This window comes from Canis aureus, chromosome 15 (genome assembly GCF_053574225.1).
Source record: "Canis aureus isolate CA01 chromosome 15, VMU_Caureus_v.1.0, whole genome shotgun sequence".
Taxonomy (NCBI): domain Eukaryota; kingdom Metazoa; phylum Chordata; class Mammalia; order Carnivora; family Canidae; genus Canis; species Canis aureus.
Genome location: NC_135625.1, coordinates 55,056,907 through 55,069,416, shown reverse-complemented (window position 1 = coordinate 55,069,416; position 12,510 = coordinate 55,056,907). Strand labels below are relative to the sequence as shown.

Below are 12,510 nucleotides of genomic sequence, written 5' to 3'. Positions count from 1 at the left end.
GCTTATAAATCTTCTAGAAATTCAAATTTTGGTGTTTATTGGGAATTTTAAAATCTGAAGGTGTTTTTCTGTCTTACTCGTACCAAGAGTACTTTTTTAAAAAAAATATTTATTTATTTATTTATGATAGACATAGAGAGAGAGAAAAAGAGAGAGGCAGAGACACAGGAGGAGGGAGAAGCAGGCTCCACGCAGGGAGCCCAACGGGGGACTCGATCCCAGGACTCCAGGATCGCGCCCCAGGCCAAAGGCAGGCACTAAACCGCTGAGCCACCCAGGGATCCCCCAAGAGTACTTTCTAAGTACTTTGCTGGTTGGGAAGAAAAGAATCCATTTTCCTTTACCATCTCATCAACCATAAATGTCTCTTTGTCCTCCAGTTTGATCTCCCCTTAGTGATGAGAATGGAAAAAAAAGTGATTTGAGCATCTCTTAAGAGGTTGTGGAGGCTGGGGTGTGTGTGGAGGTGTCTTTCACCCTGGGGTGGGCTCTTGTTCTGAGCACAGTGCAGGGAGAGACCGTCCCTGTGGACAGTGGGGCTGAACTTGGGGATTTGAATGCTAGGTGTGGTGAGAGACTAAACTCTTCTGGTCTCTTTCTTCAGTGCAGTCTTTTGTTGTAGATGAACCACTTTGCAAATAACTATAGCAACGGCAAACAGAAATGGGAGAGAGAGGTCCGTCTGTAAGTAAACAATCTCACTTTTCTGAATTTATCCAAGTAGCTTGAAAAGCATCCTCTAAAGCCTGTGCTCCTCCCTCACGCAAGCTAAGCAGTCGTGCATGCTGCTTTGTTAGTAGAGTTCCTTAGCCTGCACCTCTGGAGGAGGTGCTAATAAGCAGCGACGAACAGGCTGGAGATGCACAGGGTTGGCCAAGCCCAGCAGTGTCCTGGAGCACTCACTCAGTAAGCTGCCCATCCTCACTCATTGGCTCTCTCCCCACCCAAATTCTTTTTCTGCTATCCATTCTCTCCACCTACTCCTCACCTTTTATTACTTACTTGGGCACTATTTTTTTTTCTTTCCCAACCACAGAAAAAGTCCATCTGTCTATGAATTACTCATTTGGAGGCTGCTGAGTATATACGTGGCGCACTAGAGGTAGGGGGTGGTGGTCAGTGTATGATGCATCTACACAACTTTTCTGGGTTGCAGTTTATGGACATGTAGTGAGTGTATCTGAGGGAGAGAACACACATTTATGTACTGTGTGGTATGACTCTGCTTTGGGTGTATGAGATGGCACAGGGAAGGGAAGGTGTAGATTTATGGAAGAGGTTCTCAGTTGGTCTCCCACCAGGATGGGGCTAGAGGTCTTCCTTAATCATCACACTCCCCTACCACAGAGCTCCTCTGAACTTCTCTGGCACTGTCCTATTAAGGGGAGTCATGTACGGGTAGAACTGTAAGTGGTCTTTTCCCTTTTTTGGGGGGCAGTGGCTTCCATGTCCCCAGCTCCTAATCTCTCCTTTCTTTCCCTAACTTCAGTCAGTGATGAATTCCTTCCAGCAACATTGATTGGGAAACAAACTTCTCAACCAATGAAGTGATGAAGTGTCAAAGCAAAGAGATTTGTATAAACCATGGAGCTCTAGAGGGACACAAATGGACAGGTTAGTCTGAAAGAGAATTGTAGTCTGAGGAAGGTATGTACCCATGGATGTGACAGATGGGTTCTTGAAAGTTTTATGAAAAAAAGTGTAAATTTTTATATTGTAGGAGAGGATTATTGTCATGCTAATAAAAGAACTCTGACATGACTTCTGTGTAAAGGGTAAAAAACTCCTTACAAAGGCAGATGAGTCATTACCTACTGATATATCTTTTCAATATGGGCCCCCAAAACACTAGATTTTCTTAAGACAGAGCACATGCTGCTGTAATTAAATAATAAGTCAGTGTTACAGATTCCAAATCAGTTGACACACAGTGTCTTCTTTTGGTAATGACACCACAAAACCGAGTCAAGGGCAGGAGAACTTTGTGAGCAGATAGGTTTCTAGTCCACCACTCAGTTATTAGGGGGAGAAGCCAGAGGAGCTAAGTCCTGTCTACATTCAAATCATCAAAAACTGAATAGCAAATTGGTTAGGGAAAGTCTTTGGGAACTTTGGGCCATGCTACTACTCATCTTGGAATACACCAAGAATAAAATCTACTGTGTTAGGGACACTGGATAAGTTAATGCAGCTTCTGAAAGTCACTAACGTTTGTTGAATATGTACAATGTGTTGGGTTATTTTTTCTTAATGTTTTTTAAAAAATTAATTGGGTGTTATTTCTTAGTTTCAACTTTAAAGACAAGATGAATAGACTCCACCCCTGCCCACAGTTTCTTCTGTGTTTGCACTGAATTGTATAATCCCTTCCCCCTAAAAAAATATATTGAAGATCTAACCCCTCAGAATGTGATCTTATTTGGAAATAGTGCCTTTGTATATGTAAGTCAAGTTATAATGAGGCTATTAGAATGGGCCCTAATCTGAAATTGCTGGTGTTCTCATGAAAAGGAGGAAATTTGGACACAGAAGCAGACATACATAAAGAGAAGATCATGTGAAGACATAAGGAGAATGCCTGAGGTGGGGGGTTAAGGGATGCCTGAATGACCAGAGCTAGGAGAGAGAGAGATGGACTAGATCCTTCCTTCGGGTCTTCAGAAGGAGCCCTGCTGACACCTTGATTTTGGACATCTAGCTTCTAGAACTGTGAGAAAATGCTTCTGTTGTTCTAAACCCCAAAGTTTGCAGTACTTTGTCATGGCAGCCCTGGAAAACTAATATAGCCTAATTAACATCTTGTAGCAGTGCGGTACATTTGTTGCAATGATGAACCAATACAAATCATCAAATCATCACAAACTGAATAGCAAATGAAAACCAATTCTGATGAACCAATACTGATGCATTATTGTTAACTAAAGTCCATAAATTACATTAGGTTTCACACTTGATGTTGTATATTCTATGAGTTTGGCCAAGTGCATAATATCATGTATCAGCCATTGTAGTATTAGAATAGTTTCCCTGCCTTAAACAGCCCCTGTTCTCCATCTAATCATCCTTCCCTCTCTCCTCTGCCTCAACGGTTGGCAACCATTGATCCTTTTACTGTTTCTATAATAACTTTGCCTTTTCCAGAATGTCATATAGTTGAAATCATACAGCAGATAGCCTTTTCAGACTCGCTTCTTGCCCTTAGCAATATGCATTTAAGTTTCCTTCATGTCTTTCTGTGGCTTGATAGCTTTATTGGGCCATTTAAAACTATGCTGAATTATTTTATCTACATAATAAACCTGCAAAGTAGCTATTAAAATCCCCATTTTACTAGAATTTCAAAGTTTATGCTCTTAATCATTATGATATTCTTGAACTAATCCACTATTGCCCTGTACGAATTATTTTCCCTTTCAGGAAACATGTGAGAATGCCCCCAGGAAAGTTCTGAGAAGACCATTGTCAATGATCTCTGGTCTAATTCATTGGATCATATAAACTTAGGTAAGAAGTGATCTTAAAAATTACCCATGCCTCTTCAATTGTATATCCATTTGGTTTAAATAATAGAATTATCATGTCTCAGAGATCTCAATTAAATTAAACTTTGCAAATATTAATTAAGCCTCTATTATTTTATTGTTACTTCTTTGTAAGATTCATAAACCAGGATGCTCAGATTCTGGCCAGCATCACTGAATACTTTTCTTTGTGATGTTGGAGTTTCTTCTCTTGCATTGCATCTTCCTTATTATACACCTTCTTTTCTGACCACTATACCCTCGTCCCCGACATAACTGGTTCTCTTTTAGTGCAAGAAACCCTAGTCTTTCAACACTCATAACCATTTTTAAATCCTTTCTGACTAGTCACCATTATTTACTCATTGTAAATTTCATGGTTCAACTCATTCAGTGAAGTCCCACCAAAAAACATTTATACCATCAACACACAATAAACATTTACTGAGCATTTACTATGGTGCCAAGTTCTGTTCCACACATTGGGGATATGATATGACAGTAAACAAGATTATAATGGTCCCTGTCCTCCTGGAGTTTGTATTTCAGACTTTCTTGCTTCTTCAAACTTCTACAAGGTCTATCATACTCCTCTTCAATTTCAAATCACAACTATCATCTGGTTTCTGGATTTTGTTCTCAAGATTCAGGGCTTTGTGGGAGAAAGTCAGGAACCATGTTTTGTCTATCCCAAAGGTTTGTGTTAATTTCAGCTGGGTGATTACTGTGGTTCAGTGATGCTTCCCTTCATCCTACATGTACTGGGTGATTCCTTGGTGTCACATATTCCAACAGATTCCTCACCTCAGCAGATTCCTCAAACTATCTTCACTCACCTCAGTCCTTCAAATGTCTTTCGCCAAAAACCCTTGGTAAACAGTGACCTGACCTCACACTTGGGAATTTGTGAAATGAGGTGGTTGGACTAGCTAATGTTCAGGGTTTTATCCTGCTCTATATGATACTATGATTTCCTACCTGCTTTCTCATCCAGCAAAGATGGATGCATCAAACATGGTATATTCATGTTTCCTCCTTTCCAGGTCTAAATGCTATCTAAGTACATTCTCTTCTAATTCTCTAATTTAGAAAGCATTAGCCTTCCTTTCAAGCACATCATCCCATGGCATCCCAGATAAAAATATTTTATTGCTTCTCAACCTCATCATTCAATTTTCTCTCTCTGAACTTTTATTTGTTTTTTAAATATTTTATTTATCCATTCATGAGAGACACACAGAGAGAGAGGCAGAGACATAGGCAGAGGGAGAAGTAAGCTCCCTGTGGGGTGCCCAATATGGGACTCGATCCCAGGACCCTGGGACCACAACCCGAGCCAAAGGCAGACGCTCAAGCACCGAGCCACCCAGGCGCCCCTCTCTCTGCATTTTTAATTCATACATTGCATTCATCTGGAACCGGCTCCCTATCCTTTTCAATGTCCATTTCTCTATTCAGTCCTGAATTCCTGGCTCAAATTTTCCCTTTTCCTGGGGACTCTAGCTTACAAGTAATTATCTCTTTCCTCAAATATGTATCATTCATTTTGGTAACTAATATATGTACTGCTTTGCCACAGCTCAATTGTTCGAACTAGTATTTACTTATTTTATTCATATGATATTTTCTATATATTTTCATTTTTAAGGCCATTTATGAAAAGATAACCACTGCTTTAAAAAAATCTCTTTACCATTGGGATGTAGTAGGCACTCAGGAATCATAGCTGATTTGAACTGCTAGATTTTTATTCTAGATTTTTACCATTCGGAGTATGGAAAATATAACTCAAGCTGATTCATCTCTGTATTTTATTGACTGATCAGTGTTTACAAAGTGAATTAAAGACATTGGTAATAGACTATATATGAATCTCAAAAGTTATATAAACCCACATTTGCAGTAGTTACACAGTAAATCTGGCAGTGTTTTCTTTCTGACTGTAGAAAATGAACTTTTGTCCTTTTTAAAAAAAATTCAATTTATCAACCTGCTTTGCTCTTTTCTGAACAGAATGGTTCATTTGGGACTCAAAAACCAAATAAACACATGGATTGTAACATACAGTTTGGACTTAACTTTAGCTCAACCTTCACCATCTTGTTCCAAAAGTCTGTGCTACTTAAGAGAGAAAAATACATGCAATCACCAAGGCACATTTGTCAAGACCAGCAACACAGAAATAAGAATGAATGGGATCAATCGGAGTAGCTGTGCCTTCTCAAGTTGTTTCTTTTCTCCAGTCAGCAGAACCCAGAACACAAAACCATGCTAAGAACAGGCTAACAGGTTGTGGCTTGTTTTTTTCTCTCCATTCCTGCTCAGTCTTTTATCATTACTTTTTCTCTATTTGTATTTCTCCATTTGCAAAACACTGACAGACTTAATGTGACTATGATCTTTGCAGCCTCTCTTCACCTTAGCAATAGTGGGTGGTTTGGGCATTTTAGATTTCTGAAGTGATGGTGTTTATATACACTGACTCCAACACTTGGGAAGACGACACATTTAGGGACTTCAGGTTGCATCTTAGTGTGATCACAAATGCTACTGCTTTATTTTGAACACTTCATATTGCTCAAATTCTACGGCAATCATTGTTTAACCCTCAGGTAAGAGAAGTAGGTTTACCTCTGTTTAAAGAAAGAAGACTGAGATGTATAGATCTTTGGCACCAGCTCCTGAACCACAGCAAATCAGTGGAAAACCACCACTGGTATTTAGAATAAACTCTACACCATTCTGAGAAGAGCAAGGAGAAATGAAAATTTGGACCAATTACTTCTGTGCCCTCTTCCCTCAGAGTTTACAGTACTTTATCTCAGCAAACTCAAGGAAACTACCCTGAAAGACACAGGTTAATACCAAATCAGAACAGGCATGTGGCCACTTCTTCTTTTGGCCCCTAGAGAAAAGTAAAAGGCATAGGCATGAATGCTAAGGCAAAGATGGAAAGTCTCTGCCAGCCTGTGTCTGTGTGAGAACAAAAAGGTGCATGGCTTTGCCAGAAGAAACATATAAATGTCTTTTCTCTAAACGTATGCCTGATAACAGAGGCTAATTCTGATATATAAGGGTGGGGGTCCTTCCCCCAACAGAACTGTCCAACAATAGGTAGGGCTGCTGAGAAAGTGTGAACCCCTATTATTGAAAACAGTCAGGTAGAGGAGAATTTTCCATTTATTTAAGGCTGTAGTGAAAGATAGTTTTTAAGATTCTATGGCTGTACTGTCCAATATGGTAGCCACTAATCACTTGGGGCAATTTAAGTGAAACATAATTAAAATTAAATAAAATGAAGAATTTTGTTTCTCAGCTTTACTAGCTCCATCAAGTGCTCTGTGGCTACCATATAAGGCAATGCATACAGCATCTTCAGCACCACAGAAAATTCTATTGGAGGGCCCTGCTGGAAGGCCTTCCAACCCCCCACATGAAATGACTGTACTGTGTGAAGTCATGTTACGCAGTTCAGAGGTAAGATGGTGTAAAAGACATGGCAGCTTCTGGAAGCCTACCTGTGCTCTTTTAATTCCCTGATGAGTAACATCTCTGTTCTCGTGTGGAGGGTCATTAGATCAGACAATCTCACTATGAGCACTTGCTACTGAATGAGTAAAATGTTCAGCACAGGCAGGAACGGAGACATTGTCTGAACAGAGGTCACACTTCAAATTGTATAACAGGGACCATGAGCATTTTATCTGGAACGCAAGACCAGAACTCATAGGTCTTTACCAATGATAAACATGGTATGAAGATCATCATATTTTACACAATAGTAGTTTTACTTGCATGACCCTTTGGCCTTTCTGGTCTCCTAAGCTATAAAAATATCCACAACCCAGGAGTATGCTCTTTGTGTTTGGTTTTCCAACTAACATTTCCCATTTAGTGATCAAAACTAGATCCAGGGGCACCTGGGTGGCTCAGTTGGTTAACTGACTCTTGATTTTGGTTCAGGTGATGATCTCAGGGTCATGAGATCAAGTCCCATGTTGGGCTCCACGCTGGGCATGGATCCTGCTTAAGATCTCAATCTCTCTCTCTCTCTCTTTCTCCCTTACTTCCCCTAACCCGTCTCTCTCTAAAAACCACCACCACCACCTATATCCAGAGCCTTAGCCAGCTATCTTGTTGATACAGGGTGTAGCAAGGTGAGAGAGTTTAGATGGTAAAATATAAATCCAATTACATTGCTGGAGATAATTAAAAATTACGTGCTAGAGGTGCTTTGCTAGTGGTAACAATTTTATACACGAAGGACTTGCTTTATTAATTGGGGACTAATCATTCCCTAGTGAATTTTTCAACTTCTATTCATCATGATCCTCAAGTGCATCTATTGTGTTCTAGAATTATGAAGCAAGTTAGAGACTATCTTCTAGCAGTTTATAATCTTAAATGAAAAGCTTTGCAACCAAACCAAGGGACATTATCCATGATATCCCTTGGACATAATAAATATACAATTTAAACATATAAAGCTACATAGAAGTTAAATAATAAATTGAGAAGTGCCTAGACTGCTTCCTCTTTCCTTTTGCATGAATCACGTAGATGGTAGTTCCCCTCATTTGCTAGTTTGGAGAGTTCTGGACTTTTCTTCATGTAAGAAACGGCTCACAGTACAGGCTTAAGGCTAGCGTAAGACTACAGGGTCCCTGAACCACTCACTCACTGACATGGGTTTGTACGGATACTCATATTATATTTCTATTGGAGTGCTTAGTCTATAGCTTGTATTTAAATTACCAAGTACACACCTGTCTCTCCTAGAAGATGGTAAGTTCCTTGAGGTTATTACTCATTTTTGTGCTCCTTCGACGTTGTACTTGAGGGGTCTGTCAAATAGTCCCTTAACTGACTATTTTTTTCTTATAGTCAGCAAAGTTGAATACTTGTTGAACTGAAATGGATTCCAGGGCATTTCTTTCATTGCACTTAATTGGTAAACAGAGGAACTTGGCTGAGACATTTTCAAAAGGCCATGCCTCTAGGAGAGTTTTTAGTACTACCTTGGGGGTGGTGGTGGTTCACTATGGAGCTCTATTTTATAATGCGATTTGTAGCTGTAGCTGTTTTCCTCTAGTGGAAAAGAACCCTGTCTTAGAAAGACATTCTGGTTTCAGGAAGAGGAGTACTAGGCCTTTGTAACCCAGGGGATAGGCTAGTTCTGGGGTGTTCAAAGAAAAAGAAGGACAAAGAAGACATATGATGAATAAGAAAAGAAGAGAATCAGGGTTGGGCTGAAACTTTCCAAATTGCCAAGGCCTTTGGAGATTCCTTGCCACTCCTCCATCATAATTAGAAAACACTGACATTCAGAGCTGATTTAAATGCTTCCATCAGTCTAAAAAAAAAAAAAGTGTTGCCTGATTTTGCTCTCTAACCATGCTCAGTAATTAGAAACATAAGGCACTGTTCTGGATGTTGGCTTGGGAACCCACCCCTCCCAAGCCTGGTGTCATTACCCATTGGCTATAGGACTTTTATCTTTTCTCACCATCTCTCTCAGGAGCCCTAGTGCGGGTCACAGGAAGAGTGTGAGGTTGCCACGGGCATTCCTGGAAAAACCTGGAGACCTCTGGCGCCACCTCAAACTCTGAAACACACGGAAGAGACTCATTTTGCCTACCCACTTCCCTGCTGGAGCTCTATAAATCTGTACTGCCTTTGGAAGGCAGTAGTTCATATGTGGTAAGATAGGTATCCAAACCAGAAGAGTCAAAGGGAGGACCTTGGTGACGAGCAGCTTGAAAGGACATCCTGGTTGGCTTCGGAGAACAAGAAAGCTTTCCTGACAGCTGATTCAGGCGTTCTTCACCCTCTTGCTGGAAAACCTGTACTTTGCAAAAAAGCAGGAGTAGAACCCAATCTGAGAAGCAGCAGCAGTCGGTTTTTACTCCTGACACAATCCACAAGAAAGAAAAATACTTGTAATCAGGGACTTGAACTCAACAGGCACCTAGCCTGTCCAATCAAAACATGTGGCAACCACCTGGTAAGTAAGCATCTTGCAAAAAATGATACCTTCTTGTTTTGCTACCTTCTTTGAAGTCTCTTTGGAGCACGTGTGCATTTCCCAGGTTTTCACACTCAAACAACGCTGTCCACACTAGGTATAAAGATGACTAAGCAGTTTTGTATTAAGTGACCAAAGCAAATCCTGCCAATTTTAGAATAATTAAGTTTCTGCCGTCTAATATAAACAGTTCCAAGAACTACATGCAGCCTACCAAAAGTATATATTACAAGTAGTCAGCACCGTGGCCAGCTGGCAGACGGCTCAACCCAGTAAAGTAGAATTGTTCAGAATTCAGAGTATTATTTTTCTTTTCTCCCATTATTTTTTCTGCATCCGACTTTGTTTCTTTGGGAATGTTTTCAAGTATACAAAGCAAAAAACTGTTGTGGAATTGCACCTTCTATAAACGAATGAGCATTTCTCTTGAGATCCTCTGGAACACACAAATCATTCCCATGTCAGTCCCGTCAACACAGACAGCCAAAGCAAAATGGAGCCAGTGAATCTACTTTGTTCCTACTCAAGTTAGAGTATTCCTATTTTGCTTGACCATAAGAAAGGTCTACAGTGACCACCAGACAAGCGAATATGCATATTAAACCTCCACGTCCACTGGGCACCAAAAGTATCTTCTTTCTGACCACAGATCTTTAACTGCCTTTACCAAGTGGCTTGGTGGGCCAGAATTTTCTGAAGTCAGAGACTCTAGACCACCAGGAATGAGTTAACTATTTAAGAGGAAAAAAAAATCTTAAACTATTGCCATGTGCTATGACATTAATCTTGGCCAGCTCTAATGGCAGATGTGGCTCAACAACATCAACTCAAGAAAATAGAGATGGTGGGCAGCCCCGGTGGCACAGCGGTTTAGCACTGCCTGCAGCTTGGGTGTGATACTAGAGACCTGGGATCGAGTCCCAGGTCGGGCTCCCTGCATGGAGCCTGCTTCTCCCTCTGCCTGTGTCTCTCCCTCTCTATCGCTCATAAATAAATAAATTTTAAAAAAAAGAAAATAGAGATGGTTAGACTAACCCATTCCACCATGACCTTCAAATGAGTGTGGCCGTGTCATCACACAAAAGGTCTCTGCATTTTCAACTGCATTATAAGCCCTATTGTCTTCTTCACTGTGATTAAATTCATACATAAGCAAAAGTGGTTAAGGCTCTACAGCCATTATCACAATGAAAATGTCAGGAGGACTATTCAACAAATATTGTGAAGAAATATTCATGTACTAGCCACCTTGCTTAGTGTGGCATATAGCTGTGAAAACAACGACTCTACCCTTGCTGGGCTTATAGTCTGATGGTGGAGACAGGCCATAAATAAATAAAATACAAATTGGAATAAAGTTAGAAAGGAAAAACACGGTGCTGCAAGAGAGAGCGACAGGAGTGACCTAATGCTTTTCTTTGGGCTAGAACAGGACATAGGCAGTGAAAGCTTTTTCAAACTGGAATGATGATAATACCCATACAGTCATGCATTCAAAAAGAGAACATGAGTCTATAAGACCAGAGTTTATATTCATTAAACAAATACATATATACAGACATCTCTTTTGCATCAGACATTCACTCTTCCAGGTGCTGATAAATCAAGCTTTTCTCTACTCTCTCCTAAAGAAGTGGGTGAGGAGTAAAGTAGCTAGTCAGGTTTGAGGGATGGTGAACTATTCTCACCCCTTCTTTCCCACCTCAGGTCCTGTGTAAGTAATATAAAAATAATGATATATCAGATGCTTTCTGCCACAATTTATATAGAGAATCCACTTAAGATATTAACTTCACATGGCTAATGTAGGAGGCATGAATGAGGGCATCTTTCTGGAAACCATCCAGCTCAGTGACCTCTGACAAGAAAAGCACACTTCCCTACCACCATTAAGCCAAAAATTTGCTGATTGAAACGAAGCTGGTCCACTTTGTTTTGTCAAATTTGTTTCACAATTCCAAGAAATGAACAGGCCATAATAGATTTACCCCAGTGACAACAATGTCTCACAACCAGCTTTTCCCCTTTGAATGCCACAAACAGATCTTTTATTTGTTGACATACAGCCCCTGGACATCCGTGAAAACAAGATGTTCTCTCGCTTTTTAAGTTAAATGGATTTAAGTCAGGGTCTCAGCCGAATTTCAAAAACAGATGTTACATAGCAGAACAGCCGAGTAGACCCCAGCAATGAGAGGCTATTACACTTGAATTTGAATATTCTTTGTTAGCAGGAGGAGCAATTAAAGCTGCCCTCAGCTGGAAACTGGAGCAACCCAAGTTTACTACTGTCTCCACTCAGTGATTGCCTGTGGGGCTGGGAAGCTGCTGGGCAGGTAGGATTCCTGGTCTGGGGGATAAGCAGGTGAGAGATGATGACTGCGGGGTCTAAATGCCTTGGTTTTTGAGGGGGCTAGGAGGAAGAATGACCTGCCTCCTACATGCCACCATCCTGCCTCTCTTCCATGCCTTCCATGAAGTGGCTTCCCTACACCCTTCACGTGCCTCCACTCCCAACCCCATCCTCAACATGAAAACACAACTCATAGCTACCTCCTCAACAAAGGTAGGAGCTGTTTCCTGTCCAGAGGGTTGGCCTGCTCCGTTTTAGGGTAAGCTCATATTTGACGTTTATTTATGAAGTAAAGATGAATCTCCTATTTATGTTCATTTGTGTTTTGGCAAACTGATTTATTATTTCACTTAAGTGAGGTTTACTTTAGAAAATTAGCTGAATTCATTCTAAAGTCTTAAAGAATAAAATACAGTACTTCACACTTTGACGATTTATTTTTAAAATTTAATTAGCTTTCAACATGAAGATCAATCATCTAAGTTTATCCATTTGTGTCTGTCTCAGGGAAGAGCCACATTTGTGGAATCTGAAGATTATTTGGGAGGCCTTCTTTAAGAAAGAAAATACAGTATTCAATGTAAAAAAGTCGGCAGAAGGGTTGTGATAGA

The 12,510-nt window shown here is 40.4% G+C and overlaps 1 protein-coding gene across 7 annotated transcripts in view; it reads right to left on the bottom strand.

Moving 5' to 3' along the window:
- Nucleotides 1–12,510, bottom strand: part of CALD1 (caldesmon 1) — a 189,171-nt gene that overhangs the window by 103,466 nt on the left and 73,195 nt on the right. The gene's annotated exons all lie outside the window — the stretch shown is intronic.